Raw genomic sequence first — 15646 nt, forward strand, 5'->3', positions numbered from 1 at the left:
AGACAGCAAATGCCAGTTTCCGTCCTGTTAGCACCGAAGCGCTTTGCTGGGTCAGAGCGCTCCCCACGCAGGTACAGAGCGATCTGTCAGTCTAACCGCCAGCAATTACAGCGAGTCTTTGCAACCGGGAGAGCTCCGTCCTCGGAGAGAGACTGTGCGCTTCTGTGCGGAGAACAAAGGGTCAGGGAGAGCCGGGCTTTGCCACAGGGCACGGGCAGCCTGGTCTGCTGCCCCCGGAGGACCCCAGGCGTGCGGCTGATGGGGGTATGGGGGGCAGCGTGCCCCCTTAAGGGATCCTCCTCCGTGAATGCCCAGGGAAACGCCCCTGAGAGCCACAGATGCTCGCTCCTACACTCCTTTCACTTAAATCATTTCTAGGATGGGAATCAGGCAGGCACAGCGTGGTCCAGAGCTTCCTACTCATTCCCGTTGCCGTGAGCGCTTATAAATCCAGGACCTGCTCAAATCCCAGTTGGAAAAGGAAAGAAAATGGGAGCCCCCTGGAGCTGGAGACCTTTAACTCTGATTGGCACCTTCTCGCCTGGGTCTTTCCTTTGCCTGCAAAGATGATTTGGCTGGGACCCAGAGGTTTCCATGTCATCTACCCTTTGTGACAAAAGTCAACGACTGGGTTCTTCTTCTTTTTTTTTTCTTCCAGAGAGGAAGGGAGAGAGAGAGAGAGAAACATCAATGATGAGAGAGAATCATGGATCAGCTGCCTTCTGCATGCCCCACACTGGGGATCGAGCCTACAACCCGGGCATGTGCCCTTGACCGGAATCGAACCTGGGACCCTACAGTCTGCAGGCTGACACTCTATCCACTGAGCCAAACCAGCTGGGGCGAAGACTGGATTATTCTTGCCCGGCCGGCATGGCTCAGTGGTTGAGCATCGACCTATGAACCAGGAGGTCATGGTTCAATTCCCAGCCAGGCCACAGGCCGGGGTTGCGGGCTCGATCCCCAGGAGGGGGCGTGCAGGAGGCAGCCAGTCAGTGATTCTCTCTCATCATGGATGTTTCTATCTCTCCCTCTCCCTTCCTCTCTGAAATCAATAAAAGCACTTTTTTAAAAGACTGGATTATTCTTGCCGATGCCCCCTGGTCAGCTGTTTCTAGACGGCCCCCAAAAGCAAGGGCACTAAAGAGTGGAAGGGAGGGCCCCCCATCACAGACCTCATTATTCCTTCCTGGGCTGAATGGGAGAGCCAGCGGGGACCACACCCAGCACCACACATTCATTCCCAGCAAGGGCAGGGCAGCGCCCCCTGGTGGTCCCGCGTGAGAGGCTGGGGGCGTCTAAGCAAGCCCCAGGCGCCCTTCCCTGGCTTCACTCCCCTGTGGAGACAGATCAGGTGGGAGGAGGACCCGGGGTGGGAGAGAACGTGACCCACTTGGAGTGCCCGCCTCTGCCACTCAGAGCCCTGTCTGTGGCGGCAGGAAGCTGGACACTCCACAGGCCACCACGAAAGGGATGCTGAGTGCAGTCTCCAGGATCCGCAGGCAGGAAGGCTGTGTACAGACAAGTTTGTTTTTCTTATCATTGATTTCAGAGAGGAAGGGCGAGGAGAGAGGGCGAGGCAGAAACATCAGTGACGAGAGAGAATCACTGACCGGCTGCCGGCTGCACGCCCCACACTGGGGATCAAGCCCACAACCCGGGCACGTGCCCTGACCGGAATCGAACCCTGACCTCCTGGTTCATTGGTTGACCCTCAACCACTGAGCCATGGCCGGCTGGGCCACAAACAGCTTTTAAATGACACAGACTTAGGACATAACATTCAGCTGGGAAAAGACTGTAAATTACTAGAGAACTATAGAGCTAAAAACACACAAATATACATACATGTGATGTGATACATGATGCTTTATGATACAGTCCACAGATGTATATATAAAGAGAGAGGGGGAGAAAGCAGCAGAGTTTTTAGGAGAATGGGCTCTGGACCCAGGCTTGGGTTCGAATTCTGGTTTATTGGATGTCCGACCTTCGGCAACTTATTTAATCTTGATGTGCCTCAGTTTCCCCAGTCTGTAAAAAGGGGTCCAAGCATCTGTTTCTGAGGGTTGTTGCGTGAATTCCATGGATTACTATACATGGGGTGCTTGGGCCAGTGAATGGCACATACATAGTATTTACTACATAGCTCATAATAATAGCAACAATTATCACTACTAAGCGTCCAGCCCGTACCTAAATAAATATACTGTCTAAAGGAGATTGAAACACTGTCTACGGTGACTGCCTCTAAGTAAAAGAATTCAAGATTTTGTTCATGCTTCTTTTATCTTGCCTATAATTTGCTAACTTTTTAAACTGACACAAGTTGTCCTCATCTGGAGGGGAAAACTGGCAAAGAAGGACCCGAGTGAGAACTTGTGACAAATGCCGCCGCGGAGGAAGCCGAGAGGCCCGACAGTGCACCTCAATCGCCCCGAGAATGGCATTTCTAGTGGCCCCCCGTTTCCATCTCCTGCTTGGCCTTCTCGCCGCACTGGCTGAGCCGGACTCTTCCTGGGACAGGGCCAGGTGGTAAATAATGAAATCTTCCTCCCTGGCTTTTCTTTGCTAGAAAAAGGACGAGGCCATGGGACGCCACGGAGCTGGCGCCCGGGGTACCATCCCAGCCCCGCACCCACCTGTCGGCTGTGGGACCCTGGGTCAGGCCTCCTCCTCCATAAACAGAGACAGCAAGGCTTTCTCTAAGGGGTTTGACAATGAAATAAGAGAAGGTACTAGAGCAGTTAGCACAGTAGCTACCACTTCATATGTATTTTTCTATTTACCTTTTTCTCTTTCCTTTTCTTTTTTTTCTTTTTTTTTTTTTTTGAGGACCAAAAGGAAAAAGAGTAGCTGCTCACACACCTACTCCCTCGGCTGTGTCTTGTGTTATCTGCCTACATTGACATCCCCTCCGCTCCCCCATTGCCGTGTGACTTTCGAACTTAAAATTTGCAAACGTGAGTCCTGGCTGGTGCTGCTCAGTGGTTAGAGCGCCAGCCCATGCACCGAAGGCTCACAGGTTCAATTCCTGGTGAAAGGCACACATCTGGGTGGCGGGTTTGCTCCCTGCCCCCCATTGGGGCACATGCAATGTGTCTCAGGACACATCAATGTTCTTCTCTCCCCCTCCCTCCTTCCCTCCCTCCCTCCCGCTCTCTCTGAAAAGCAGTGGGGGAAATTTCCTCAGGTGAGGATTAACAACAAACATCACAAAACTGAGTAACCGGGAGACACAACACCTCTTCCTTCTGGGACCCACTCTGGTGGCTCCTCCTGGCCAGGTCTCTCCTGCTGTCCCCCTCCCCTTAGCTTGGCGTTGGCACTCACTCCCTCACTCGCATTTGCTGGTGCCTCTGCACACTGGGCATGGGAGTGCGGGGCTGCCCAGAGCCTCCCTCGTCAGCAGAAGGCAGAGGATGCTGCTGATCTCACGGGGCTGCCGGAAGGCTTACAGACACCAGGACAGAAAGCAGCTCTCACCCGGCCCGGCCCACGGCAGGCCCTCGGCAAAGGGCAGGTTTACTGGCATCCGCATCATGGTGGCGATGACGGAGCCCCAGCCCTGCTCCTAGGAGGCTGGGGTCCCTAAGACAGCGGTTCTCAACCTGTGGGTCGCGACCCCTTTGGGGGTCGAACGACCCTTTCACAGGGGTCGCCTGAGACCATCGGAAAACACATATTGCACATATTGATTTAGTGATTAGTCACTATGCTTTAATTATGTTCAATTTGTAACAATTGTTCAAATTGGGGGTCACCACAACATGAGGAACTGTATTAAAGGGTCGCGGCGTTAGGAAGGTTGAGAACCACTGCCTGAGACAACACGAAGCTCCCCTTCTCACGGCGCTGGCACCGGCCAGCAGACCCTACCCGCCCCACCCCCCTCACCCCCCCACCCCTCCACCCCCACCCCCGGCTCCAAGCCCAAACACGCTGAGCAAACGCCTGGCTGGCGACGGCACCATGCGTCTGGTTACAAACACATCTGAGGGCAAGGCAGCGAGCTCGCCTGTGATTCATCACTGGCGGCTACAGTAATTAGAAGTATTTTGGTTGGTTTCTGGGTCAGAATGACCCAGTTCCTGCATTTTTTTTCCTTTGCGCTGCTAACGTTTGCGGTGAACCTTAAAACAAAAACAAAGGCTTCGGAGAAGATAAGGACGGTGGCTGCTGCCCAGAGTGAGGCCCTTATCAGCGCTGCCCTTCAGAAGCAAGGCCGTCCAGGAAGCCATTAGCCCCCGTAGTCTCTCATTTACGAGATGAGACACGGCGGGGTTTCCGTGCCCACCCCCACGGACCGAGCTCCCAGAAGCCTCTCTCGCCATCTGCTGCCCCCGAGACCTCGACCTCGTACAAAAATAAGTAGCATGGGAGTGTTTATCGACGGCGTGCGCTCGGGTCAGGTCCATTTTCAAGAAGTCAGAAAAAAGAGACGGAATGACCCACCGTCACCGGTCTTTGCTGAGTTCTCCAGGAATAAGTGAGCATTCCCGGCTTTAGCCCTGCTCAGGCCGACTCACCAAGGACAGTTTCTACATATGTAGTACGACCCGTTCGAATAGCAAGACGCACAGCCCTCCTCGGGGAAAGCAGGGACAGAAGCTGTACCCCTCCCATCCTTAGCGCCTAACATAACTGTAACGTCTGTAGCTGCACTGAGAAGAGACTGGCAGGAAATACGCTCAAATGCTAACAGTGGGTGTTTGGGGAGATGGAATTAGAGACCTTTTTTTTTTTTCTAAGTTTCTGTATTTTTTTAAATATATTTTTACAAATGGTCACGTGCAATTTGTAGGAATGAGTGGGGGGGTGGGTTGGTGATAATCATGACATTCCATCAAACTCAGTCCATTCGGGGCAGCGCCATACAGAACAGATGGGAGGACAGAGCGCAGGAGCGGCACAGACCGACTCGGCCGCGCCCCGGCGGGCAGGGCACCCATCCCACCCCGGGCAGGGCACCCATCCCACCCCGGGCAGGGCGAGGCTGGCTCTTCAGCAGCCACAGCTACTGCAGGTGACGGCACTCCCGGGGGAAACGAAAACCCCACCGGGGGAAGGGTGGGGAGCCAGTGTCCCCCCGAGCTGCGCTCCAGCTGAGGCCCCAGTCGCTGTCTCCATCGTCACTTCCCACCTGAATGCATGAGCCACATAAAAGCCCAGGCAGAGACGCGCTGAGCATCCAGCCCACCAGCCCCCGGGTTTCCCCTGGAAGGGGGTCCCCATGTGGAGGACGGAGCCGTGTCGGGGTGAGCTCACTTCATTCATCGATAATCGCATTTGGTTGTGTTGCAGGAACCCAGCCCCTGTGCTTCAGCCCAACAGGGACTCATCCTTCCCGGGTAACAAGCCTGCAGGGAGGAGCCCAGGGCCCGGGAGGCACCCTGCAGGGAGGAGCCCAGGGCCCGGGAGGCACCCTGACCTTGACATCCAGGACCCAAGCTCCGTCTGCCTTGAAGGGGCAACGGCAGTCCCGACTCCAGACTGGAGGAGGCGGAGGGCGGAGGCCCCAGGGGCACGGCCCCTCTCTCCCAGGGGGCCCTGTGTGGCTGGGCAGCTGTTTTCCCAATGTCCCACCCAAATGACTTCTGCTGACGCAACGCTGGCCAGAGCGTGGTCCGAGGGCTCCCTCCACTCCAGGGGAGCCCGGGAGATGGAGCGTTCCGCCTGGCACGGTGCTCTCCTGAACAAACGCCGGCTCCTGTCAGTCAGGGGTCAGGAAGGGGCCGCACCGAGTGCAGGGTCGGTTCAGCCAGTGCCGGGATGAGGGACGTGCTCTGGAAAGCACAGTATGAAGAGTGATGATAAGACCAAGCACACCGAGGCCAAATCCGCCCCAGACGGCGAGGTCACGCTGACCTTCTGGGGAGAAGAGGATGTTCAGACCGGACATGGTACACTGCGAGGCGGATGCAAAAATATCAAAGTGCCGCTTTACCCTCAGAGGGTGCGCTCGCCCCCGGGGAGGGTGGCACATGCCCGCCCGAGAGGCCGCGTCTGCTGGGCATTCTACACGCCGCTCCATGGCACCCTCACGCAGCGCCATGAGCTGGGCATTCTACACGCCGCTCCATGGCACCCTCACGCAGCGCCATGAGCTGGGCATTCTACATGCCGCTCCATGGCACTCTCAAGCAGTGCCATGAGCTTGCGGGAGAGGAAAGGTGAAGGCCAGAGGGACGGGTCTGCTTGCCCAAGGGCACTGGTGAGAGGCGGAGACGGGATTTGAGCACAAGGCTACCAGGACGCCAGCCTGGGACCTCTCCACCTTTCTTCATGTGCAGTCTCGTCTTCTGGACGCTGGACACTGGCCTGAGGAGATGGGCAAGATGGCCTCAGTTCTGCTCGACCCAGACCTCTGGCTCCTGACCCAGACCAGACCGCGTGTCACAACCACCTCCCTCTCAGGCGTCTGCCGGTCCCACAGGCTGACCTTGGCTTTGTCCTCAGGAGTCAGAGCCTCGCCTCTGCCTGCGCTGCCACCCGGCCTCCTGCGATCTGTTGCTGACGCCGCTCAGGCACCTGGGCTGTGACCCCGGCCTCTGAGTCTGGCTGGGCCGGCCCTGGGCAGCCCTCCCCCTACAGACCCAGCAACAAGCTCCTTCCTGCTGTGGGTCTTCCCCAGGCCTGTCAGTCACGCCCAAACTGTCTTCCGCAGCCAACACCTTCCCCTGAGAGGACGGAGAAGAGAAAAGGGTGAATTTCATATTTGGGTGTTTACTTATTAGGAGTACAGATTTCCATTGGCATTTTTTTTTTTAACTCTCACCCGGGAATATCCTTCCATTGATTTTTAGGGAGAGTGGAAGAGAGAGAGAAAGACAGAGAAAGAAATATCAATGTGAGAGAAACACATCAATTGGTTGCCTCCTGCACAAGCCCCGACCAGGGCCCAGGCCGGGGAGGAGCCTGCAACCGAGGTACCTGCCCTTCACTGGAATCGAACCCGGGACCCTTCAGTCCACAGGCCAACACTCTACCCACTGAGCCAAACCAGATAGGGCTCCATTGGCAAATTTAAATGCAATGCTATCGGGGGTGGGTGGGTGGGTGGGTGGGTGTGTGTGTGTGTGTGTGTGTGTGTGTGTGTGTGTGGCGGTGGGGTTCCTCAGATGCACTAAATTGCTATCCTTTTCTGTGAATAAAGAGTTCTTGGGCTGAGCCTGCATGAACCCCAAGAAAAGACTTGCCCGAGTACCTACTCAGAGAGCCTCCAATCCGTGCCAGGCACTTGGAGCCAGATGAGGTGGGACAGGGGCGATTGACAGAGACCCCAAAACACAGTGAGGCCTGGCACAGCCCGCCAGGGGCAGAGCAGCAGCGGGCCTCCCGTGGGCGTCTGGAGGCGGCGCCCCGTGAGTCATCTGGGCTCAGAAGCAGGAGGGAGAGTGACCGCGGCCCCCCCAGGGCTAGTCCCGGGGCCTCTGTCCTCCGGCCTGAGTGTGAATCAGCACGTCGGGATCCCCGCCTGGGACACTCCTGCCAAACACTTATGCAAAGGCACGTCCCGCAGGCCCCAAGGGTGGTTAAGATCTCTGAGTCACGGAAAAGATGCCGCCAGCTGTGCCGGAGGAAAAACACACATTCCAGAGCCCACACTGTGAAGGCTTGAGTCCCCGTCCACGGGGTGTCCCCTGTGGCATCCAAGGCCAAACAGCGACTTGTTTTCAACGTAATATGACACGGAACACTTGGACAGACGGCAGAAAGCAGCAAGCCGGACGTGGTCCACATTATCTGCATATTGTAAGATTGTCAAATAAATCTGCAAGGAGACGTGCTTACAGGTTCACATTTATTTTGAATAAGATCAAGGTCTATGAAGACAATGAAGAAAGCAGGGCCTCCTTAGTTGAGGTTGCTTCTCTTGCCCTCACTATGTTAAGGAGAACCCTGAACAGAACTGAAGTATTTGAGTTTATCGCAAGGGAGCGCTTCCGATCAAGGTAAACATGCAAAGGCAGATGGCTGATTAGGACACAACAGGTTCATCTTTCCAGACTGTAGGGACTCAGATACTCCAAACTTTTCTTCGCCTTGAATAACATCAGTTCTCTTCTGAGAAGAGTCCACATGAATGCGTCCCTCGCTGGGTACGTGTGAGGGCTCCACTGTGCACCCAGCACTCAGCTCAGCTGCTGCACAGAGGAGGGGACAGGGCTGAATGCTTAAGATTGCAGGCACCAGCCGGCCCTGTGGCTCAGTGGTTGAGTGTCGACCTAGGAACCAGGAGGTCACAGTTCGATTCCCAGTCAGGGCACAGGCCGGGGTTGCAGGCTCGATCCCCAGTGTGGGGCGTGCAGGAGGCAGCCGATCCATGATTCTCTCTCATCACTGATGTTCCTATCTATCTCTCCCTCTCCCTCCCTCTCTGAAATCAACAAAAACATACTGGGTCCATGCATAGATTTTTATTAGTAGGATGAATTCTCACAAAAGCAGCAGTCCCCACGGCTGCTGGAGAAGGTGAATGAATGAACGCTGCCCCTCAGGGGTCTGCAGTGTGTCACAAAACCGAACCGAGAATAATGCCAACGGAATTAGCCTCTGCTCGCAGGTCAATGTGCCGTCACCCCTGCTCCCAGAGGAGGGGCTGTGGAGGACGGCTCTGCCCAGAGAACATCTGCTGGGTCCTTTCAGGTAGCGTTCCTCCCGGGGAGAGGCGGGAGGGGACGACGTGCCACCTGGAAGCCACCAGGCCAGTGCCCCCTGCCCTGCCCTGCCCTCCAAACGCAGCCCCCTGTGGGGAGCATCTGGCTCAAAGGGCTCCCCGCAGAGGCAGCGCCAGATGGTGCCAGGGAATCTCAGAGGGGCCGAGACACCGGGAAGCGCCACAGTGAGAGGTTGCCTCGTTCAGATCCACTTCATTTAAGATAAAGAAAAAAACAAGTATCTCCCCAGAGCAGTGATGGGAACCTATGACACGCGTGTCAGAGGTGACACGCGAACTCATCTTTTTGGTTGGTTTTTCTTTGTAAAATGGCATTTAAATATATAAAATAAATATCAAAAATATAAGCCTTGTTTTACTATGGTTGCAAAGATCAAAAAATTTCTATATGTGACACGGCACCAGAGTTACGTTAGGGTTTTTCAAAATGCTGACACACCGAGCTCCAAAGGTTCGCCATCCCTGCCCTAGTGTCACAGGCTTGGGGACAATAATTTTTCACTCGGTTATTTTTTTATTTACCACATTTTCTGCTCATTGCTCCTAGCCTCGGAGCTGTCGGGAGCCGGGTCTGCATCTGACTCCATCTCGGTGACTGCGGCACCGGCCCTAACACCAGGCCCATGGGGCTGCTCGGAGAGGGCCTCACGGAGGCCTGAGTGAGCAGATGGGGAGAAGGACGGATGAGCGGGCAGGTGGTGGGTGAAGGGATGGATAGACAGGTGGAGGGATGGACGGATGGGGGTGGGTGGATGGATGGATGGGGGTAGGTGGATGAGTGGGGGATAGATGGGTAGAGGGATGGATGGTGAATAAATGGATGGTCAGATAGACGGATTGGTAGGTGGTGGAGCAGGTAGATGGATGGATTCGGCAAACATCTCCTAAGTACTCACTCTGTACCAAGCACAGTGCTAGGCACTGGGGATACAGAGATGGAGGGCACCTGCTCTCAACTTCAGAGGAACTCACAGGCCAGCAGGGCAAAGTGCCAATCACTAAGTCAGCACATGGTACGCGCCATAACAAAAGGGAGGCAGCCATGGGCTCCGCAGAGAGAGGGGCTGTACAGGCTGGCTCATCAAAGACTCCCGAGGGTCCCCTGGCCCCTGGACTCAGCGTGTGACCTCCCACACCTGAGTGGCATTCCTGTGGCCCCACGGCATCTCCAGAGTTCACTGCAGTTCTTTCCCTCCACGGGCCCTCTGCAGTCAGCACCCCTCCCCCTTCCTAGGCAAGCATGGCTGGGGCCCCTGCCCTCCCCGCAGAGTGGTTAAGTGGCACCAGCGCCAGAAGACACAACACTAACACCAGGTACCAGAAGTGAGGCGGCCCGTGGTGCACGTTAGCCGGGCGTGCAGTGAGACGGGGTAGATTTGGAGTCAGAGTCCCCGACTGGTGAATTCCAAGTTCAACAACGCAGTCGCTAACTTGGGAACGTACCTTGTTTCCACTGAGGCCTAGTTCGCCCAAATGTAAACGGGAACATGGGAACGTCCACACAAGAGGAGCATTTGGGTGAAACGAGAACTGAAGGCGAACACGCCTCGCATGGTCTCTGGCCCACGGACATCCCCCTCAGGGGCGATCGCTGGCCTCCCGCTCCCTGGGGCCTGGGGACACCGGGCACTTCCCATCATCCTGTTGTATCAACCCAACTCTCTACCCCTGGCCCAGGCTCCCGATCAAAGATTCCTTCCTCCACTCCTCCCACCCACCCCCACTCCTCCCACCCACCCCCACTCCTCCCACCCACCCCCACTCCTCCCACCCATCCCACCCATCCCCACTCCTCCCACCCACCCCCACTCCTCCCACCCATCCCCACTCCTCCCACCCACCCCCACTCCTCCCACCCACCCCCACTCCTCCCACCCATCCCCACCCATCCCACCCACCCCCACTCCTCCCACCCATCCCCACTCCTCCCACCCACCCCCACTCCTCCCACCCATCCCACCCATCCCCACTCCTCCCACCCACCCCCACTCCTCCCACCCATCCCCACCCATCCCACCCACCCCCACTCCTCCCACCCATCCCCACTCCTCCCACCCATCCCCACTCCTCCCACCCATCCCACCCATCCCCACTCCTCCCACCCACCCCCACTCCTCCCACCCATCCCCACTCCTCCCACCCATCCCACCCATCCCCACTCCTCCCACCCACCCCCACTCCTCCCACCCATCCCCACTCCTCCCACCCACCCCCACTCCTCCCACCCATCCCACCCATCCCCACTCCTCCCACCCATCCCCACCCATCCCACCCATCCCCACTCCTCCCACCCATCCCCACTCCTCCCACCCACCCCCACCCATCCCCACTCCTCCCACCCATCCCCACCCATCCCACCCATCCCCACTCCTCCTACCCACCCCCACTCCTCCCACCCACCCCCACTCCTCCCACCCATCCCACCCATCCCCACTCCTCCCACCCATCCCCACCCATCCCACCCATCCCCACTCCTCCCACCCATCCCCACTCCTCCCACCCACCCCCACTCCTCCCACCCATCCCCACTCCTCCCACCCACCCCCACTCCTCCCACCCACCCCCACTCCTCCCACCCATCCCCACCCATCCCACCCATCCCCACTCCTCCCACCCATCCCCACTCCTCCCACCCACCCCCACCCATCCCCACTCCTCCCACCCATCCCCACTCCTCCCACCCACCCCCACCCATCCCCACTCCTCCCACCCATCCCCACTCCTCCCACCCATCCCCACTCCTCCCACCCACCCCGACCCATCCCCACTCCTCCCACCCATCCCCACCCATCCCACCCATCCCCACTCGTCCCACCCATCCCCCACCCATCCCTCCCCCCACTCCCACTCCTCCCACCCATCCAGCTCCTGTTCTGTTGAAGTGAGTGGGAGATTCCTCCTCCCCTCGCTATCTGCGCTCCTAAGGGCAGTGACGGGAACCTGGCAGCCCTGCAGCCCCTGGCACAGGCTATATTATTCAAGAAATAATAGCGGAATGAAACCAGAAATTAGGCTGCCACCACCAGTCCTATCACAGGCACGTGAGTGCAGCTGGACACGCCAAGCCAGGGCTCTGCCAACACGCCACTCTCAGCATGCAGAGGCCAGGCGAGGAAAGCACTCCGCAAACGCTGGGTACTGGCTATGTGGGAATTACTGTAAGGACGCCGCTGTTCTTTATTATTATTATTATTATTATTATTATTATTATTATTATTGATTTCAGAGAGGAAGGGAAAGGGAGAGAGAGCTAGAAACATCAATGATGAGAGAGAATCATGGACCAGCAGCCTCCTGCACGCCCCCTACTGGGGATCGAGCCCGCAACCCAGGCCTGTGCCCTGACCAAGAATCAAACTATGACCTCCTGGTTCACAGGCTGCGATGCTCAATCACTGAACCACGGCAGCTGGCTGATTGTTATTTTTTTAAAAACAAGACTGAGAACCCTCGATGAACTACAATGATCAGGAAAGGGGATGATCCGGTCCATTTAAGTTTCTGCTAAGTCAGAATAAAACTCCAACCCAGGGTTACAGAAGCTCAGAAAATGGAAGAAACCGTTAGCTAAGGAGATCAGGGAGGACTTCCCGAAGGAAGTGGACCTTAAAGGATGACAAAGAGGCTCCTGGGACAGCTGATGGGGCGGACCCCACCATCCAGGTGAACTCGGGGATCTCGGCAGTGGCTGTGTGTTGTGTCTACACCCAATGCTGAAAGGTGCTGGGAAATGTTTAAAGGGACGGAGGAGGCTGACAAGCCCTGAACCCACTGGCCCACCCGAAGGGGCCAAGCAGACACGACGTCCCTCCTGATGTGATACAATAGGAGGTGTCATCCTCGGGCAGCTCTGGCCAAATACCGAGCCTGCATCTGACCAAGGCTCTACAGCAAACTCCCACCTGGCTGACCAAGGTCAACAACAGCCCCATGGTGCAATCCGGAAGGTTGAAAACTGCAAGAGCCCAATGACCTGGTGTTTTCAACAAATAAATGGCAAGGGGGGTGGGAGGGAGGGGGGATTGTTATGGATCCAAAATGCCGTAAGAGACGTAGCAATAACATGCAACACACAGGCCTTGTTTGGATCCTGACTCCAAAAACAACTCAGCCGCAAAAACACATTAATGAAGCATCAGGGGCAAGTGTGTCACACTCAAAGGCTAACACGGGCCAAATAAACAAGGTTTAAGTGTATGCGGGCCGCAAAAAAGCAAAAGCTTCCATTTTCATAGAAACGTAGGTTTATTTCAATAGAGACATGCTGAATGCAAAGGGCTGAAATAAATGAGCCATTGTTAACATAAAATAAGAGAACATTTTAATAAAAAGTAATATTTTTTATCGATCATTAACTTACCAGACACTGTATAACTGCACAAATTAATAAGCGTAACGCAAATAAGCCTATTTTTCTTGTTCTCCAAAAGGAAAATATTTCCTGTCGCAAACAAGTCAGTACAAGACTAATGACGCATTGGCCGCTAAAATACTCGCCGCTGGTATTAGCGGAGAGAAATGGTGCGCCTACGCGTAAGGGAAATGAATGCAACATGATTATAGTCATCAGTCATTAGCGAAGGTTGTAGTTCGTTAATAATTGTGTGTAACAGGATATTGTAAAAACTAAGTTACGAAATTGTTATTAAAACGTTTCTTACACACCGTTCTATTGGCTGGGCCGTTTCTTACACGCCGTTCTATTGGCTGGGCCGTTTCTTACACGCCGTTCTATTGGCTGGGCCGTTTCTTACACGCCGTTCTATTGGCTGGGCCGTTTCTTACACGCCGTTCTATTGGCTGGGCCGTTTCTTACACGCCGTTCTATTGGCTGGGCCGTTTCTTACACGCCGTTCTATTGGCTGGGCCGTTTCTTACACGCCGTTCTATTGGCTGGGCCGTTTCTTACACGCCGTTCTATTGGCTGGGCCGTTTCTTACACGCCGTTCTATTGGCTGGGCCGTTTCTTACACGCCGTTCTATTGGCTGGGCCGTTTCTTACACGCCGTTCTATTGGCTGGGCCGTTTCTTACACGCCGTTCTATTGGCTGGGCCGTTTCTTACACGCCGTTCTATTGGCTGGGCCGTTTCTTACACGCCGTTCTATTGGCTGGGCCGTTTCTTACACGCCGTTCTATTGGCTGGGCCGTTTCTTACACGCCGTTCTATTGGCTGGGCCGTTTCTTACATACCGTTCTATTGGCTGGGCCGTTTCTTACACGCCGTTCTATTGGCTGGCCGTTTCTTACATGCCGTTCTATTGGCTGGGCCGTTTCTTACATACCGTTCTATTGGCTGGGCCGTTTCTTACACACCGTTCTATTGGCTGGGCCGTTTCTTACATACCGTTCTATTGGCTGGCCGTTTCTTACACGCCGTTCTATTGGCTGGGCCGTTTCTTACACACAGTTCTATTGGCTGGGCCGTTTCTTACACACAGTTCTATTGGCTGGGCCGTTTCTTACACGCCGTTCTATTGGCTGGGCCGTTTCTTACACGCCGTTCTATTGGCTGGGCCTTTTCTTACACGCCGTTCTATTGGCTGGGCCGTTTCTTACATGCCGTTCTATTGGCTGGGCCGTTTCTTACACGCCGTTCTATTGGCTGGGCTGTTTCTTACATACCGTTCTATTGGCTAGGCTGTTTCTTACATATCGTTCTATTGGCTGGGCCGTTTCTTACATATCGTTCTATTGGCTGGGCTGTTTCTTACATACCGTTCTATTGTCTGGCCGTTTCTTACATACCGTTCTATTGGCTGGCCGTTTCTTACACACCGTTCTATTGGCTGGCCATTTCTTACACGCCGTTCTATTGGCTGGCCGTTTCTTACACACCGTTCTATTGGCTGGGCCGTTTCTTACACACCGTTCTATTGGCTGGGCCGTTTCTTACACACCGTTCTATTGGCTTGGCTGTTTCTTACACACCGTTCTATTGGCTGGGCCGTTTCTTACACGCCGTTCTATTGGCTGGCCGTTTCTTACACACCGTTCTATTGGCTGGGCCGTTTCTTACACACCGTTCTATTGGCTGGGCCGTTTCTTACACGCCGTTCTATTGGCTGGGCCGTTTCTTACGCGCCGTTCTATTGGCTGGGCCGTTTCTTACACGCCGTTCTATTGGCTGGGCCGTTTCTTACGTGCCGTTCTATTGGCTGGGCCGTTTCTTACACGCCGTTCTATTGGCTGGGCCGTTTCTTACACGCCGTTCTATTGGCTGGGCCACAAAAGTATTCGTTGTGGGCCACATGCAGCCTGCGGGCTGTGAGTTTGACCTGCTTGATCAGGGGAAACTGAACACTAACTGGATATTTGGGATAAAAAGGAACCGTTATGGCCCTAGCTGGTTTGACTCAGTGGATAGTGTCGGCCTGCGGACTGAAGGGTCCAGGGTTCAATTCTGGTCAAGGGCACATGCCCGGGTTGTGGGCTTGATCCCCAGTAGGGGGCATGCAGGAGGCAGCCAATCCATGATTCTCTCTCATCATTAATGTTTCTATCTCTCCCTTTCTCTCTGAAATCAATAAAAATATATATTTTTTTAAAAAGGAATCGTTATGAGTGTTCAATTTGAATGTGATGATGGAATTGTTGTTATGTTTCTTAAAAAGGGGCTGCCCATGGAGATACACACCAGGTGTCTGGATGAAGCAGTGTGTCAGGGATTTGCTTTAAAATAATCATCAGGGAAGAGAAAACTGTTGGGGGGCGGAGGGGAAGGAGTAATAGATAAAACTGTCCACATGTTGCTGTTTTTAAAATACCAACTACACAGAGGGAGGCTTATTATAATGGTCTCTTTCCTTTTGTTGTGTAGTTTAGTTTTTCATCATTAAAGTTTGAAAAGGAGACTCTGCCCAAACCCTGTCCCTGTCAAGAGGGACCTACCCCCCCAGGAAGCTCTCTGGGACCCTGTCCCCCAAGGGGTTCCTCCTCACCCCTGCAGGGACGGTGCGTGGACCCC

This window comes from Myotis daubentonii, chromosome 12, assembly GCF_963259705.1.
Source record: "Myotis daubentonii chromosome 12, mMyoDau2.1, whole genome shotgun sequence".
NCBI classification, from domain to species: Eukaryota; Metazoa; Chordata; class Mammalia; order Chiroptera; family Vespertilionidae; genus Myotis; species Myotis daubentonii.